General features: G+C 41.1%; 1 long non-coding RNA gene across 1 annotated transcript in view; it reads left to right on the top strand.

The window, feature by feature from the left end:
- The first annotated feature begins 3,855 nt into the window (after positions 1 to 3,855).
- The window catches only part of LOC307194194, a 146,959-nt gene continuing 133,641 nt past the window's right edge, over positions 3,856 to 17,173 (top strand). Inside the window, exons 1-2 of the long non-coding RNA XR_013830529.1 lie at positions 3,856 to 4,455; positions 4,969 to 5,174. This is a non-coding gene — a long non-coding RNA (uncharacterized lncRNA). The remainder of the gene's footprint in view (positions 4,456 to 4,968; positions 5,175 to 17,173) is intronic.

Genomic DNA, 17,173 nt, shown 5'->3' with positions numbered 1-17,173 from the left:
GATCTTAAAAATCATGTGTCTGCCACATCAATTTTAAAAATAAGGAAACAGGACTTCCCTGGTGGTACAGTGGCTAAGAATCCACCTGCCAATGCAGGGGACACAGGTTTGAGCCCTGGTCCGGGAAGATCCCACGTGCCGTGGAGCAACTAAGTCCGTGCACCACAACTACTGAGCCTGCGCTCTAGAGCCCACGAGCCACAACTACTAGAGCCCACATGCCACAACTAATGAAGCCCACACGCCTAGAGCCTGTGCTCCACAACAAAAGAAGCCACTGCAATGAGAAGCCCGTGTACTGCAACGAAGAGTAGCCCCCGCTTGCCACAACTAGAGAAAGCCCGTGTGCAGCAACGAAGACCCAAAGCAACCAAAAATAGATAAATAAATAAATAAATAAATTTATTAAAAAGTAAAAATAAAAAAATAAGGAAACAGAACAGAATTGAAGAGACTATTTAGTTATTCATTCAACAGTGCTATGCTTTGCAGATATAATTGTGGCCAAGACAATCTAGTCCCTACCTCCAAGAAACACTTTGTCACTAGGAAAAAAGATAGACAACAGTCTATTACAACAGCATGGTAGATGTTACTGAGAAAAGAATGGGTGTGTTATGGGAGCACATAAGAGGGGCCACTAACCCAGTTTGAGGGACCCTCTCAAATTGAGGGTGAAATGTCAAACACCCAAAGAATGCATGTATTAGCTAAGATAACGCTAGCTGTGCAACAAGCAAACCCTCACATTTCAGTGACATGATGGACGTTTCCATCTCACTTGTGTAACTGACAATGTGATTGGTCTGTGGGTGGTCTTTCTTACAGTGATTCAGGGTTCTAGCTCCTTTCGTCTTCTTATAGTTCCATCATCCCCTAAGACTTTGGAGTCCTTATGTGTGGTTTTCAGATGAGGATATAGGAAGAAGATATACCTGCTTCTTTTAACCACTTTGGCCCAGAAGTGACATGCATGCTTAATCTCACATTCCACTGGTGAGATCTAGTCACATTGCCCCACCTGGATGCAGAGGGCTTAGAAATACAGTTGCTGACTTAGTAGCTACAGCCCAGTGACAACTTTACACTACGGAAGGTGAACGTGGAGCCTTGGTGTCCCTGACTCAATAAATTAGCCAAGCTATGACAGAGAAAAGGCTTGGTGTTCTAGCAAAAGGATGGCGCATTTTTATAAAGCCTAGAGGTGAGGAAAAATCAGGGTCCAATTGAAGCAAAACTGCCAGATTTAGCAAATAAAAAGAGAGAGCTTCCAGTCAATTTGAATGTCAGATATCCCAAATATTCCATGGTACATACTTTATAAAGATTACTCATTGTCGCTCTGATATTTACACTTAACCCGGCATTGTGTATTTTATCTGACAATCCTCTGTTTGCAGAAGGAGCAGATTATTCAGAATGACTGGCATATAGAGTTTGGGTGGGTGGAAATGGGGATTATGAAGCTGGGGACGAAAGCATAGGCCAGGTTTGTGAAGGTCCTTCTGAGCTGTGTTACACATTTATCCTGATAGCAGAGGGGAGTTATTACAGGGTTTTAAACTGGGGACAGGGGGTGAGACGGGCTCAGATCTGCATTTTAGGAAATTCCAGGTGTGGTGAAGAATATGAATTACAATGAGGTGACAGAGGGGGGGACCACAGGCAAGGAGATAGTGGCAGAAGCAGGACCAAATCCAAGTTTAAGTCTGAATCCATCAGTCCATGACTCTGCAGGGTTCTTAGCAGTTTGGAATAGTGGAAAGGTAACCGAGCAAGACCCTATGGGGCCTTCCCAGGACAGAGCCCCCCCCATGTCTGTGTGCCTCTTATTTGTAGTAAAATTTTAGCTTCCTAGACCTTCCGAGTTCCAACAAATAAATTTAATCAGAAGCAAGAAAATGCAGAAACACAGGAAAAGAGGCAAGCAAGAAAAAATAATAAGTTAGCCATTAAAGTCAAGGACCTTTAGCGCCTCCTTAAGGGCTACAGATAATATTCTGAGCCATGTCCTATGAGCTGTTTCACAGAGACTGAAATCCCCACCAGGTGGAAGAAGTTAACTGCTGCCCACAAGCAAGTAGACCCCAGATGGGTTGGAACCAGAAGGTTGATGATGTTGACTCCCCATTACCTCATGAGGAACCAATCAGAAGAATGTCCAGGAGCTGATCACACACTGCACCACTCCCCTCCCTCACCTTGTCTTTAAAAGCCTTTCTCTGAAAGCCATCTGGGAGTTGGGGGGTCTTTTAAGCACTAGCTGCCTGGACTCCTTGCTTGGTGCCCTGCAATAAATGCTGCCCTTGCCTTCACCACAACCTGTGTCAGTAAATTAACTTCACTGCTTGTACGTGACCCAAGTTCGGTACCGAGTAGCATGGGCCGGGAGGCTCCGGGCCCAATTCTGAACAGCTGGGTAGTCACTAGACTTTTCTAGGCCTCCCTGTCCTAGAGGCCTAAGTTCCTCTGGAGTTCGAGGATTCCACCTACTCTGCAGAACGAGTCTATCTCTGCATTCTTGTTCCTTCCCCACTCCCAAACCCTGCAAGTCTGAGTGCTTCACAGTCAAACACCAGACCCTGCCTGGCTCTGGCACTTACATAATTGTCAGAATCTTCACAGTGTTTTTCTTCTATCAACAGTTTGGTGCTATCAGCTCCAGCTGCCACTGGTAAATCTATCACATTAAGCCCCAAGAAGTCACACCTGTCAGGCCCAAGCTGTTTATCTCAATAATTTCCCCACATAAAGACAAACAGCTGACTATTTATTTTCCTTCCTGACATACATAAGGCTGCTAAAAGTCTGAGTGCGCTTGCAGTTTACACGAAGCTAACCTTAACTGCATACTAGGGCACCGTAAAAGGATGATCAGGCCTCATTAGCTAGCGACCAATTTTACATTTTTCTCCCCTGACCAAAACTGTTTAAAAATGTGGGGTACTATCTCCTCCCAGGCAGACATAAATTTCAGTGCTGTCAAAATGCCCTTGCTGAATTCCAACTTTTCTCATGCTTGAAAATGTTCAGTGTGTCAGCTTGGGCCACAGAAGGGTTGTATCTTCCTTGGTTCCCCACCCACAACCTGAAATGAGTGAAAATCTCGTATTTACAGCACAATCTCAGATAACCCAAAGGGCGTTCTCCTGATGCAGTTTTTTTCCTGATTAGGGGTTAATAAGAAATATTTTCAGCCATCCTTGTGGAAACTTTTCCTGGCCTTCTTATTACTTGTGGGCCACCTATGCTGTAGCAAGCAGACTGATAATCAGGGCGTTATCTCAGTATCCACCACTGCAGCCCAAATGTCTTGCACTGCAATATTCCTCCTCTTCTCGGCAGAACACAGCCCAAAGCTCTAAAGGTCACTCGGTAAGCTGATAAGTTTTTTTTTAATGCATGCTGATATGACACCTGTCACAATACAATCTAGTAAGATTGTTTCGAATGAAGTTCAAGACAAAGCGCTATTAGAGCCATCTTACGGAAAAACCCAGCGAACTTCTTCACCAACCCAATAGACTCCCACCCAGACAAGTGAGGGCACAATCCTGTCCTATCAGCCCCGCTGCCTCTACAAGAGAGCTAAGAAAAATAAACGAAGAGAATATCTTATACAGTGGGGAGCTGCATGGGCACGTTACGGAGCTAAGTTCATTTGCCCCCCACGCAGCAAGCCTAATGCAGAGATGCTGAGCTTTGCAACAGGGAAACGGTTCAGTTCACCGGGCAGCCAAGCGAGGAGACGGGAGCACAGATCTCCAGCGCACCTCCGGGAAGGCAGCGGTAGATTTAGAGGGTATTTATGATAGAGCTGAGGCGCAGGGAGTATGGTGAAAGGTGATCGTAAGTAAAACGTTATGGTCGTCCGTGGTTCTGCGCAGGCGCAACTAAGCTACAAGCTTCTTCCTGGGATAGAGTTCACGCCCTTAGGGCGGAGTTTTGGGCCCTCTGACGTCAAAAGGTCACCTGGCGGACGTTCGCGCATGCCCAGTTGGTGGGTTGGGCGTCTCCACCCTTTTTAACCAGCTCGAGTTGGAACTGGGCGCTGCTGGCTCCAAGTTTCTGTAAAACAACTTGGGCAAACATCTTGTTTAGGCCATGTGAGGCTTGGAGGACGAGCAGGATTTTGTAAAAACAAAGCGAGCTGGATCAGAGAAGGCCGGTTACAGGTTTAATGGATCTACCCAATGATTACCTTGGTTTCAGGTGTAGGTCAGTGTTTTTGTGGGGTTTTTTTTTTCTTTTTTTTTATTTGCGGTACACGGGCCTCTCACTGTTGTGGCCTCTCCGGTTGAGGAGCACAGGCTCCGGACGCGCAGGCTCAGCAGCCATGGCTCACGGGCCTAGCCGCTCCGCGGCATGTGGGAGCTTCCCGGACCAGGCTACGAAGCTGTGTCCCCTGCACCGGCAGGCGGACTCTCAACCACTGCGCCACCAGGGAAGCCGTAGGTCAGTGTTTTTGCTGTTTTATAGGACTACGGGTCAAATGCAGGGGTGGAGTGAAGTGGCATAGAGAGTGTTAGAAGGAGCCCTGGATGGCTTGGGCAGTAGGAAATGATATGACCTTGGACAAGTCACTTCCTTTCCCCATGCTGCAGTTTCTTGCTTCTGAGATGAAGGAGTTGTACAGGGACACTTGGAGTCTCTTTCAGCTGTAACCTCTCTGATTCTATGTTGGACCTTTAGCTAAGAAGAGCCTCTGGAAGTTGTTTGAGATAAATTTCTAACACAAATTATTATATTTTAAAGGATTTGCCTTTATCCTTCATGTAGAGAATGGCAAATGAGCCCAGTGATCAAGGGTTTCTGACCATTGGGTTGCAGTAAGTTGAGGTTTTGCTCTGTGTTTGTTGGTACATGACCTCATCCCAGGACAGGGGACTCAGCACTGCCAGGGATTTTTTTTTTTTTCGAGACATGTATTCATTAATCCTCTTTGTTATTCTCATTCTTGTTTTTCAGGCAATTAATGAGGCCCCGACACCCCGAAGACCCCCCAAGTTTTAAAAGTTTGCCCTGCTGCCTGCTGTTCTCCACGGAGAAGCTGCCAGTAGGCCTCAGAACTCTTCCTGGGTTAGTTTGCCCCAGCACGTGCACGGCCTCAAATGGCTCCTTGGGCAGCCTCTGGACTCTGGCTCGTGGATCTTTACTGGCTGATGGCACCCCAGGTGAGTCTAGAAAAGGTGTGGCTGTCTGGCTCAGAGAGGACATCAACCAGTGGAGTAAGCATTAAATTTTTCCTTTCTCACTGTGTGTCTTCCTCCTTCTCCACCCCATTTTATAGTCAGATTGCTTGGTTTCACATCTATAAGTACGAAATATCTGTGGAGGAGCAGTAGAATGGAATGGTGCTTCTCTCTCAAGAGGGTCTGAACTATGATATATCTTCTTTCTTGTGTATTCTGATTTCTTTCCTTTTTTAAAATCTACAAAGTGTAAACAATGCATGTGTTGGAGTTGGAGACCTTGGTTCTGAGTTCTGAGAGCTGTGTGACACTGGGAAGTTACTTAACCTCTCTGAACCTCACTTTTCTCAGTCCAAATGTGACCTCATCTACAGTGATACTGTGGTGATTGCTTTCTAACTTGTCCTCCAAGTCACTCTCCTAGGGTAGATGGTTAGAGCTTTAAAGAACATAAAGGAAGCCTTAAAAATTGTTTTTTTAAAATTTGCCTCTTTTATTTTTTTTAACAATAGATAGATTCTTTTTAACGCAATTTATTTCAACTGAAAAGAAAAAAAAAGAACCCAAATCTTGTTAACTCGTGTCATGGCCCTGTTCAGTATCCATCTCTGACTTCCCAAAGTATTTAGAATAAATTCCAAGCTCTTCGTTGTGGTCTGAGAAGCCCTGCATGGCCTCACCTCACACCTTGCTGCCCTCACTCACTAGGTTCCCCCCACCATTCTTACTGCCCCAGGGCCCTTGCATATACTATTCCTTCTGTTCAGAATAACCTCTCTCTACTCTTCTCGTAAATGATCCTCTGATCCCCAAGTCTCACTTTAAATGTTACCTCCTGAAACAGCCTTTGCTTGACTCCCCTCCCCAACCTAATTTGGGGTCTCTGGTTATAGTCTTTATAATTAAAAATTTTTATTTTTATTTTTAAAAATTGTGGTAAAAGATACAGAACATAAACATTTACCATCTTAACTCTTTTTAAGTGTATAGTTCAGTGGCGTTAAGTACATTCACATTCTGGAACGACTGTTGTCACCATCCATCTCCAGAACTTTTTTTCATCCTCCAAAATGGAATCTCTGTACTTATTAAACAAAAACTCACCATTCCCTTCTCTCAGGCACCTGATAACCACCGTTATACTTTCTGTCTCTAAGAATTTGACTACTGTATTCCTCATATAAGTGGAATCATACAGTATTTGTCCTTTCGCGACTGGCTTTTTTCACTTAGCATGGTGTCTTCGAGATTCATCCGTGTTGTACCACGTGTCAGTATTTCCTTCCATTTTAAGGCTGAATAATGTTCCTTTGTATGTGTATACCACATTTTCTTTATCCATTCATCTGTGGATGGACACTTGGGTTGCTTCCATCTTTTATATTACATTTGTTATTGTGAATGATGCTTTGAACATGAGTATACGGTTATATTCTTTTATAGCGTTTTGTGCTTTTCCTTCAGATCTTGTGTGTTTATTCATTTACTCTCTAATCCTCCAGTAAACTTCAAGACATAACAGGAACTGTTAACTGTTTGGTTTTGTACTGTGATGTACCAGCTGCCTTTGCAGCATCTGGCATGTGGTGTTATGACATGCACGTCAGAGCTAACTTGTGTTCGAATCCTGCCTCTACTCCTTAATAGCTGTGTGACTGTAAGCAAATAACTTAACCTCTGTGCCTCGGTTTCCTCACCTATATAAGATGAGTACTTGCCTCCTAGGATTATTGAAGGCATATATGTAAAGGGCTTAGAAGAGAGCCTGCCTGACCTATAGTAAATGTTCAATAAATGTGCACCGTTATTATTGTCCTAGCAGATGCTCAAATATTTATTGAGCCAATATGTTAAAAGAATGAGATGACGGTGGAGATGAATCTATTTGTTTCCCTCCTTATCTCTGTCTTTTGTATGCATCTTCATTGTCCTGCTCTTCACTGCAGGTGTAGATGCTAATGGAAGGCATTTTCCAGCATCTCAGTATGCTCATTAGAACGCCATTAGCAGAGCCTCTGTGAAGCTGTGGTTCTCAGCCTCGTGCACATTAGAATGACCTGGGGAAATTATATTTAATATCTTGTAATAACCATAATGGAAAAGAATCTGCAAAAGAATATATACATATGTGTGTATATATGTATAACTTTTATATTTATCTATATCTATATAATGGAATCACTTTGTTGTACACCTGAAACTAACACAGCACTGTAAATCAGCTATACTTCAACAACAACAAAAAGAATGACCTGGGGAGCTTTAAAAAATCCTGTTGCCTAGGCTGCACCTAGATCAGTTAAATCAGCAACTCTGGAGGTAAGACCCGGGCTTCAGTAGTTTTAAAGCTCCCCGGATCACTGTGATATGTAGGCAAGGCTGAAAGTCATTGATCTAATGAATGCCTGGGAGAAGCTGGGAGGTAGCACAGGAGGGCTGGATGCTTGGGCTCAGCTGCTCAGAATCTAAGCATGCCTGAGTCTGGGGAGATTTCTGTAACCTTACAGAACAGACCTATCGCTAACAAGAGAACCACCCGTGGTCGACAGTCATATGAACACATGTTCAACCTCATGAGAAAATCAGGGAAGAACAGATTAAAAGACTGGGGTGACTGTCCATTTGCTTCCCATCAAATTGGTACAGATTTAAAAATAATAATGATACCTGTGGTTTAAGGTTATGGGGAATTGGGCGAGCTGGGACAGTCTGTCTGGAGAACACTTCAGCATTTAATGTCAAAATCTCTATAGGCTTTCGTATCAGGTCTATTATGTGTGGTTAAACAGAACAATTGACTTGAAAAAAATTGTATTATTTTTTTCTGGCTACATAATTTATATACGTTCATTATAAATTTAAAAAAGTGATCTATAGCCCCACCAATCTAACATTGACTAACATTTTGCTGTCTACCTTTCAGACATTTTTATACATGTATTTATAAACTTTTAAGAAAATGTAAGCATATTATGACTACCGTTTTATAACCTGCTGGTTTTTTCTACTTTATCATGTTTCGTATATTGTTGGTGCCAAATAAATATTTCTGTCTGCTTAAATGAATTAATATTTGCCAACAATGTAATTTTTAATAGCTTGAGATTTGATTTTTATGATGTACCATGATTTAACTAATCCTGTATTGTTGGATATTTTTATTACAAATTACTTTGTCATTCATTTTTTTCTTAGTCCATTTGAATGGCTATAACAGAATGCCATAGACTGGGTGGCTTATAAACAAAAGAAATTTATTTCTCCTAGTTGTGGAGGCTGGAACCTCAAGATCTGGGTGCCTGTATGGTTGGGTTCTGATGAGAACTCTCTTCTGGGTTTCAGATTGCTGATTTCTCCTTGTGATCTCACATGGTGTAAGGGGCAAGGGCACTCTCAGGCCTCTTTTATAGGACTAATCCCATCAGGAGGGCTCCACTCTCATGACCTGATCACCCCCCAAAGGCCTCAACCTCCAAATACCGTACACTGGGGATTAGGTTTCTACATAAGAGTTTTGAGAGAACACAAACGTTTAGTCTATAGCAGTACTCTTGTAGATAAATCTTTGGGTATATTCAGTTATATCCTTTGTATAAATTTTTAGTATAAAGTGGAATTATTGGGATAAAGAATATATACCTATATAAGACCTTGTTTCCCTTTAAGCTTTCAAAGCTTAAAAATAATGCATCTAGTTGTGCTAATAATGACTAGTAGCAATAGTCTCTGATATAAATAAATTGTTTGTAAACAGAAGTGGCAAAGGAGGCAGGTACAATTAAAGAGAGGCTCAACCCAATCCTTAGTTAATCATGGTGTATATTAGATGGTTGTTGTATTTTAGGGGCTATTTTCCTAGCTGATTTGCAGAACCCTACCCCATACCCTGGCTTCCGACATGTTTTTGTTCTCCTGCCTTGGAATCTGCATTTGCAGTAGAGTTGGCAAGCCAGTTAGGAGCCCAGAGTTTGGGCTGGAGATGAGGATTGCCTTCTGCCAATGTTGGCTTTCATGGGACCTTCCCAACTGGGCTTCTTCCTGGTTCCCCTCCTCCTGCTCCCACTAAGGGGCATCCAGGCTCCTGGGGGGTCCCTGGAAGATCACAGATCTGGGGTGGGCAGCCCCTCCACTGGTATGCAGCCAAAAGGAGACTCTTCCTCTTCCCATGAGTAGGTTTCCAAATGCTTCCTGAAAGTCACCTTCTTCCTCCTTTCCTCCATGGCTGTTTCTTGCTTCTTCTTCCTCTTCTTCCCTTTCATGTGGAAGCATTTTTCAAATAAGAAAATGGAGAATTATATGAATGAGAAAAAGGTCACATTTAATGACGAAAAATTGGGATAAAATAACAGCGTGCAGCAAAAAGCCTCCAAAGCTCGTATAACATCTATTTTCTGGGCAATGGAGAAGCCCTCTTTGTAGTTGAAACCCGAATCATGATCCTCAGGGGCTGCTGGGGAGTCAGAAACTGGAATAGTGAGATACACACTGGGCTTTGGAAGAAAGTTGGAATCTAACTGGCAGCTCCAGCCATAATTACTTATGAAAAGTCAGAGACCGGGGCAAGTTATTTACTTGATTTTTAATCATAAAGCCCTCTGTAGGTTAGTTGAGTCAGAGCCCAGAGATAAAGCTGGCTTTCTTGTAAGATGACTATGAAAACAAGCAAGGAAAACCACTCTGTTCTAACCTGGAGGCTGATTGCAAGGGCCTTTATCAAAATGTTATTCTTTTCCAAAAGACATTCATCATGTTCAACAAGGCTTCATCCTGGTGTCATGAAGGAAAGTCTTGCCTCAGGTTAAACTAGCAGCATTCAGGGAAAAAAAAAATCCTCTGACTACATCCAGGGAGCTGTCAGCATGATTAATTAGCCCCGAGGGTCCCAGGTGGGTGATAAGGACCAAGGCATTCTTGCCTACTCTTTGTGCTTAGTCAATGATACGGGCTTGGGTTTGGGTCCCCTGCACGTCACCCTCATTCTGGGGAAATTTGCCCTTATACCTGTCTCAGGGAAGTCAGTGGGCAGCTTTGGGTTTAAAACCTGAAAGGCAGGAGTGCAGGCTGGTTTCTGTGCCACATTTACTCTATACCGTTGAGTAAGTTCCTTGGTACGGCTCTGCAGTTTAGTTTTCTCAAACTTAATGCAGCTCTGAAAGCGCCTTGTTATCGGGCTGTGGTCCACCTCTCCAACTTCATCTCTACCCCCCTTCCCTCAGATAGGATGCTGTACCCCAGCCTGATAGGGCTGCTTTCAGCTCTTTCGACTTTCCTTTCCTCCTCTCATCTCTAGCCATAACCCAAGCCCTGCCCTCGGTCTACTATAGAATATACTTTCCTCTCTTCTTTTCTTGGATAACTCACGCGTATCCTTCAAGCCTGAACTTAAACATAGCCCTCTTTGCGAAGTCATGCTGGAGGTTCCTCTGGTTAGTTAGGTTCCCTTAGCACTCTGTCCTTCCCTAAAGTGGCGCTAACGTCTCATACTGTGATGGCTAATTCGTGGCTGCCCCAGCTGGCCTTTGGGATTCTTGAAGTCAGGGAAAGTGTCTTTCTCATCACGGTAGGTAGAGCACCTAAGTACACTGCCTGGCACATGGAAGAGGCTCAAAAAATAATAAGGAGATAACAATATGAGGTGAAATATGAAGACTCCTATTTGGTGAATGGCACAAACGTTTTGAGTGTAAACACTATCCTAACATCCTAAAATTTGTATCGTTATCCCTCCTCACCTCCACACACATGCATGACAGTTGCTGGACTTTTGATACCCATTTATTGAGAAATAGGAAATGACAAAAGTCACTGTAAACTAGCAATGCCTTTAAATTAATCTGTATTTTATTAATCACCATAACATCAACGTGTGAAAGTACTTATACGTATAAGCAGTGGAATACTCCATCAGAGACTAACATTGTGTTTTAAATATACTTTTCAGCCTGAGAGGTGAATAATACTGCTTTTAGAATCCTTGGAGATAGTACGTCCCACACACCTCCGTTCTCCCTGTCCCTCCAATTCTCCCACTTGGGGCGGGTATGAGAATCTCACAATCACTTGGAAAGTTTCTCTGGAAGAGTAAATCACTTTTGAGTCACCAAGAACCATTATTACTATTATTATTATTATTAATACTAGTAGTAGTAGTATTGTGGTTATTATTACTCACTTAGAAGTATGATATATAGACCCACAGATTGGGGAAAAGGGTGTGATCAGATTCTTTGTGTTTTGAAGGTGTATAGGAAAACTGCTATCACCCTTGACGGAAAATAGACAGCAGTTCTGGGGCCAAGAGCTGGCAGGTATCATAAGCCATCCTGACTCAGTGCTGCTGGGAGGGATTAGACTTCAAATAAGCCTAAAAACTCAGGCTCTGAGTTCCATCTTGCAAACCTAAGCATTTCAGAGCTTAATCCTGAGTAACTAAGATCATCCTCCTCCAAAGAACTTCAGTGACCACAGTGAGTTGCCATAGCAGCCAAGCGTTGGACCTGCGGGACCAGTCTTCAGTGGCAACATGGTCATAGAAGACTGATCAGTCCTTAGTCCTCTGTCTGCTTGGGTGGGAAATCAGATTGACACCCTTCTGGACTATACAAGTTCCTGAGGTTCTTGGACAATGTAAAGGAAGGAATTGCTGAAAGGAAGAAGAGAATGGATTTTCTGCTAATAAATTTAGTAGGGATCGCTCATGAAAACTTAGTGGTAATGAATTTCACAGGTAGGGAAACAGCATAGACACAGGCAAGGAGGTGAGAAAATGTGGGGTTGATGGGTAAGAAGAGCAGCTTGGCTTAGTTTAATTCATAAGGAAGAAACAACATGTAATAGTTGAGAGATTGGGTTATGGAATCAAGCAGACTTGTGGTCTTTTTTTTCCCTCTCTCTCTCTTGGTTACTGACGTTTTATTTTTTTCCCCAGGAATTTATTATGAAAAATTTCAAGCATACAGAAAAGGTTAAATAATTTTACAGTGAACACATCACTAGATTCTACAATTCACAGTTTACTATAGTTGTTTTACCATTTATCTGTCTATCCACCCATCAATCTGGTTTTTTTAATGCGTTTCACAGTAAATTGCAGACGTCAGTCCCGTCTCGCCTAAATCCTTTGGATGCATGCCATTAACTAGAGTTTAATATTTGTGGTTCTTTAAAAATTTTTCCTTTCGAGATGAAATTTACATACAATGAAATGCACAAATCTTAAGTGTCCCATTCAGTGAGTTTTGATATATGTGTAACTCAATGCTCTATCAAGATATAAAACATTTCTGTCACCCTAGAAAATTCCCTCATGACTCTTCCCAACCATTCCCCGCTCCCACACCCGCAGAGGCAACCATTGTTCGGATCTTTTTCCACTATAAATTAGTTTTGCCTGTTCTAGAATGTTTATGAATGGAGTTGTACAGTTTGCACATTTTTGTGTAAGGTTTCTGTCACTCAGTACAGTGCTTTTGAGACTTACCCATATTACCGCATGCGTGGTACTTCATTCCATTTTTATTGCCAAGGAGTCCCCTTTTGTACCATGTACCACAGTTTGCGTCTCCATTGTCCTCTTGATGGACACCTCAGCTGTTTCCAACTATTACAAATAAAGCTGCTATGAACATTCTTGTACAAGTGTTTTAGAGGGAATAGGTTCTTGTTTCTCTTGGGTAAATGCCTAGGAGTAGGATTGTTCGGTCTGTAAGGTAGGTGATGTTGAGAGACAACATGATTTCTCACATTTCGGTAGATCTGACGAGCAGGGGCACCAACTGCATTCATTCCAGGCTATTTCGTCAAGAATGTTTGTATTTGTGAACAGTCTTGGAAGATATGGTGTCTCCCTCTAGGACAAGAGGTAACTTTGTTTACTGTCTAGTGTAATGTCTTCTTCAAGGGCAAAGGTCAGGCAGGCTTACTTTCCTTTGGAAAAGATTTGGGTTCCCTAAGGTCTTTCCTAAAGGGTTCCTCCCCTGGAATCCAGCCCACCATATGTGCAGATGTCACCTGGTCCTCTTCAGGTCACCCTGTGATTAGGGCTTGGGGACTGACACTGGCTGATACTCTGACTACTGCCATAACTGTGACCAATAAACTGTTCTTTTTCTCTAACTCAAGTCTCATAACTTCTGCCAGCATCCAAGAAGCTGTGGCAAACTAACTTATTAGATTGAAGTATAGTAAAATCTTCGACACTTCACAGTTTTTGTAGGTATATGTTTAGTGATTAAGAAACTAGCAGACCTTTTTTTTTTTTTTTTTTTTTTTACGAAGTTGTGTATCACTTCTTCTAACTTTGTATTTTTTTCCAAGCTTCAGTTAGTTATGAATTTAGAATGAGCTGGTCAATTTCTGTAAAACAAAGCACTAGAGGGATTATTATGTGATTGCCTTGATTCTATGAATCAAGGCAATGATTGATATCTTAACACTATTGGGACTTTCAACCCCTGAACATGATATAGGTCTTCATTTATTTAGGTCGTCTTTAATTTCTCTCAGTAGCATTTTGTAGTTTTCAGTGTAGAGGTCTTGTTTGTCCTTTGTTGAACTTATGCTGAAGTATTTTATGTTCTTTACACTTTTGCAAATTTAACTGTTTTTATTTTAATTTCTTTTTATAACTGTTTGCTACTAGTATATACAAATACATTTGATTTTTATGTAATAATCTATCCTGTGATTATTGTTTTAAGAGTTATTTGTAGATGCCTTGCAATTTTCTACATATAGAATAACACCACCTATAAGTAGATACAATTTACCTCTTGCTATGTGAACTTTATGCATTTTATTTTTTTTTTCCTTAACTGTATACAATGGCTAGGACCTCTAGTACAGTGGCTCAATAGAAATGAACCATTTCTGAATCTCAGAGGACAAGTTTTTACTGTTTCACTATTCAGTGATACAAATATGAATTAACCTATCAATTTTTAATAAATGCCCTTTATGAGATTGAAAAAAGTCTCTTCTCTTCCTAGTTTGCTGAGAATTTTTATCACGAGGGATTGAATTTTCTCAAATGCTTTGTCTGAATCTATTAAAAATGTTTTTTTCTCTTCTGTTCTCTTTATATGTTGAATTGCATTGATTACTTTTTAAATACTGAAACATCTTGCAGTTCTGAGATAAATTCCACTTGGACATGACATATTCTTTTTATGTACATTGTTAGATTCAATTTGATAATATTTTGTTAAGAATTTTGCATCTGTAGTCAAAGGAATTTTGGTCTCTAATATTCTTTTCTGTAATATCTTTGTTAGGTTTTACATTAGAGTGAGGCTGGCCTCATGAAATGAACTGAGAAGTATGCCTTCTTCCTCGATTTTATGAAAAAACTTTGTATAAGATTAGTGGGGCTTTTTTCCCGTAAATGTTTAATGTATTGCATTACTGAAGCAAGGGACCTGGGGTTTTGTTTGTTGGAAGTTCTCTGAAGATGAATTTAATTCTTCAATAGGTCTGTGACTGCAGATTTTCTGTTTTTTCTTGTGTCAGTTTTGTTAAGTTGTAAAGAAATTTGTCCATTTCATTTAAGTTGCCAAATTTGTTGAGATAATGTTGCTTATAAAATTCTATTACTATCATTTTTAAGTCTATAAGATCTATAATGATAATCCCTCTTGTATTTCTAATATTAGTACTTGGTGTTTTCTTTCTTTTTTTTTTCCCAGCCAGCCTTGCTAGGAGTTTATCAATTTTTTTGTTGAAAACTCAAATTTTGGCTTTGTTAATTTTCTCAGTTGTTTGAGTTTTTTTTTTTTCATTTTTTTTAGCTTTATTTTTTTCTTAACTTCTCTCTAAGTTTAGTCTTACATTTTTCTTTTTCAGTTGGAACATTGAGTCATTGACTTTAGCCTTTTCGTAAGGGGCTACATTGTGTGTCCCTCCAAATTCTCACGTTGAAGTCTTAGCCACATGCTGAAGTCCTAACCTCAGAATGTGACTCTATTTGAGGATAGGGTTTTTTAAACAATGATTAAGGTTAAATGAGGTAATTAGGGTGGACCTTAGTCCAATATGACTGATGTCATTATAAGAAAAGGAAGTTAGGACACAAATGGATACAGAAGAAAAACCATGTGAAAAACACAGGGATGAAAATGCCCATCTATAAACCAAGGAGAGAGACCCCCATTAGTTCCTTTTCTCTTGAAAATATATCACATTTTCCTGTTTCTTTGTGTGTTTATCAATTTTGGATTGTGTCCTGGACCCTGTGAATATTTTTCTAGTGGGCACTTAGCTTGGCTGGACTCCGACTGCAGACATTGCTTCCCCTGTACTGGGTGGCAGCTCCAATCCCAGTTGAATATTTTATTCTTTGCAGGTTTGCCTGGGGTCTCCTTCATGCATTCATGATGCAGGGTTCGGCCAGAGATTTGGGCATGGTTTATATATAGAATTTAGGGTTCCCTCTCTCTGGATCTCTCCTTCCTGGAATTGTGCCCCACATTTTGCAGTGGCTGGGATCACCCCAAACTCTATTCTTTGGTTCTTTAAGCTAGTAAGACTGGGCTTTCTGCTGGACTTTGAGCCTGTCCAAAGTGTTGACTCCCCTCCTCTCCAGTGTCTTTTTGCTTTTAATTACTCTGTACTGCCTTTAAATAATTGTTTTAAAAAATTTCCGAGAGTGTTTTAGTTGTATTCTGTGAGAGGGTTGGTCCTGTAGAAGCTACTTGGCTATGTTATAGGCTAGATTTGAATTTGATTCTCAGATCTGCCACTTACTAACATCTTGACTTTAGACAAGTTGGTTAATCTCTGAGGCTTTTAGCATCCTCATCTATTATATAAAATGAGGAGGAGGATGATAATGATGATGATAATACATAGAAAGGTAGTCTGAAGATTAAATGAAATAATGTAAAGTGCTTAGCAAAATGTCTGGCATATAGTATATGCCCAGTAAGTGATAGTCATTAAAAATTATTGGTACAGGTGCAAAAAGCAGTGGAAGGTAGAAAGGTGGTTGGATATGGAGCTAAGGAATTTGAATTTTATTTGAAATGCATCATAATCTATGGAGTGATCTGTTTTCCTACTGTAGTTTAGACCTGTATAATCAATTCCTTGAAAGCTAAAACCTTCTTGAATTTCAGACATGATGGTGCCCTTGGTGAAGTTTGGATATCATTCTATGTATCTTCTCCCTGTGTTACAAACAGTTCTACCTTTAAGATTTGTCTCTGCTGCATGGGCAACCATTTTTCTCTGTCTTCATGTGTTGGCATACCTGTGTTGGCATGTGTTGGTATACCTGTGCTCTAGGCATCCCAGGCTAAATGGGTGAAAGATTTAGTGTGTGTTGCTGAGCACAGGGCTTCCAAAGGATGTCCTAGATTCATGGCCTGGAGGCCTAGTTGGCTCTTTCCATTTCAGTCTGCATGCTAACTGAGGAAGCTCAACATCCATGTCTGTGTGAAATGGAAATCAAAGCAGGTTGCCCACAATCAGTGGGTGACCAAATTGTGACAATTCTACATTCTAAATATCCCTCGAATCTTGCCGTCTCTCTCCGTCTGGACACTGACATGGCTCTAGCTCAGATTCTCTTGGCTCCCATCACCACATTTCCGGTTGCCTTTATTCACCCTTCCTCTAACCTCTCATTCCTCCTGTTTCCCTTCCATATCACTGTTACAAATGTCTCCAGGTGTGCCACTCCTTGGCTCCAAAAACATTAAGTCTTGTAGACAAATTCCTAAGAATTGCTCTCAAAGGCCTTTGTGGTCTGGACACTTATTTGTCCATTTACTAATCCATTAGTCAGAGTCCTTTCCCGTGTGATGTGTTTCTGTGTCGATTCACTTTAGTTAATAATAATAGTAGTAGTAAATAATTTCTTCAGTCTTCAAGGGTCACTTATTACAAGACTCACTTTCAGTTTAATAACAGCTTTTCAGGAAGAAAAGAAACACTACTACACTAAATAAATGAACATTTTAATTGTAAGACACATTGTAATTCCA

The sequence above is a fragment of the Stenella coeruleoalba genome (genome assembly GCF_951394435.1).
Source record: "Stenella coeruleoalba genome assembly, chromosome: 11".
Lineage (NCBI taxonomy): Eukaryota > Metazoa > Chordata > Mammalia > Artiodactyla > Delphinidae > Stenella > Stenella coeruleoalba.
The sequence above is the reverse complement of the archived record's forward strand: the minus strand, read 5'-3'. Positions and strand labels throughout refer to the sequence as shown.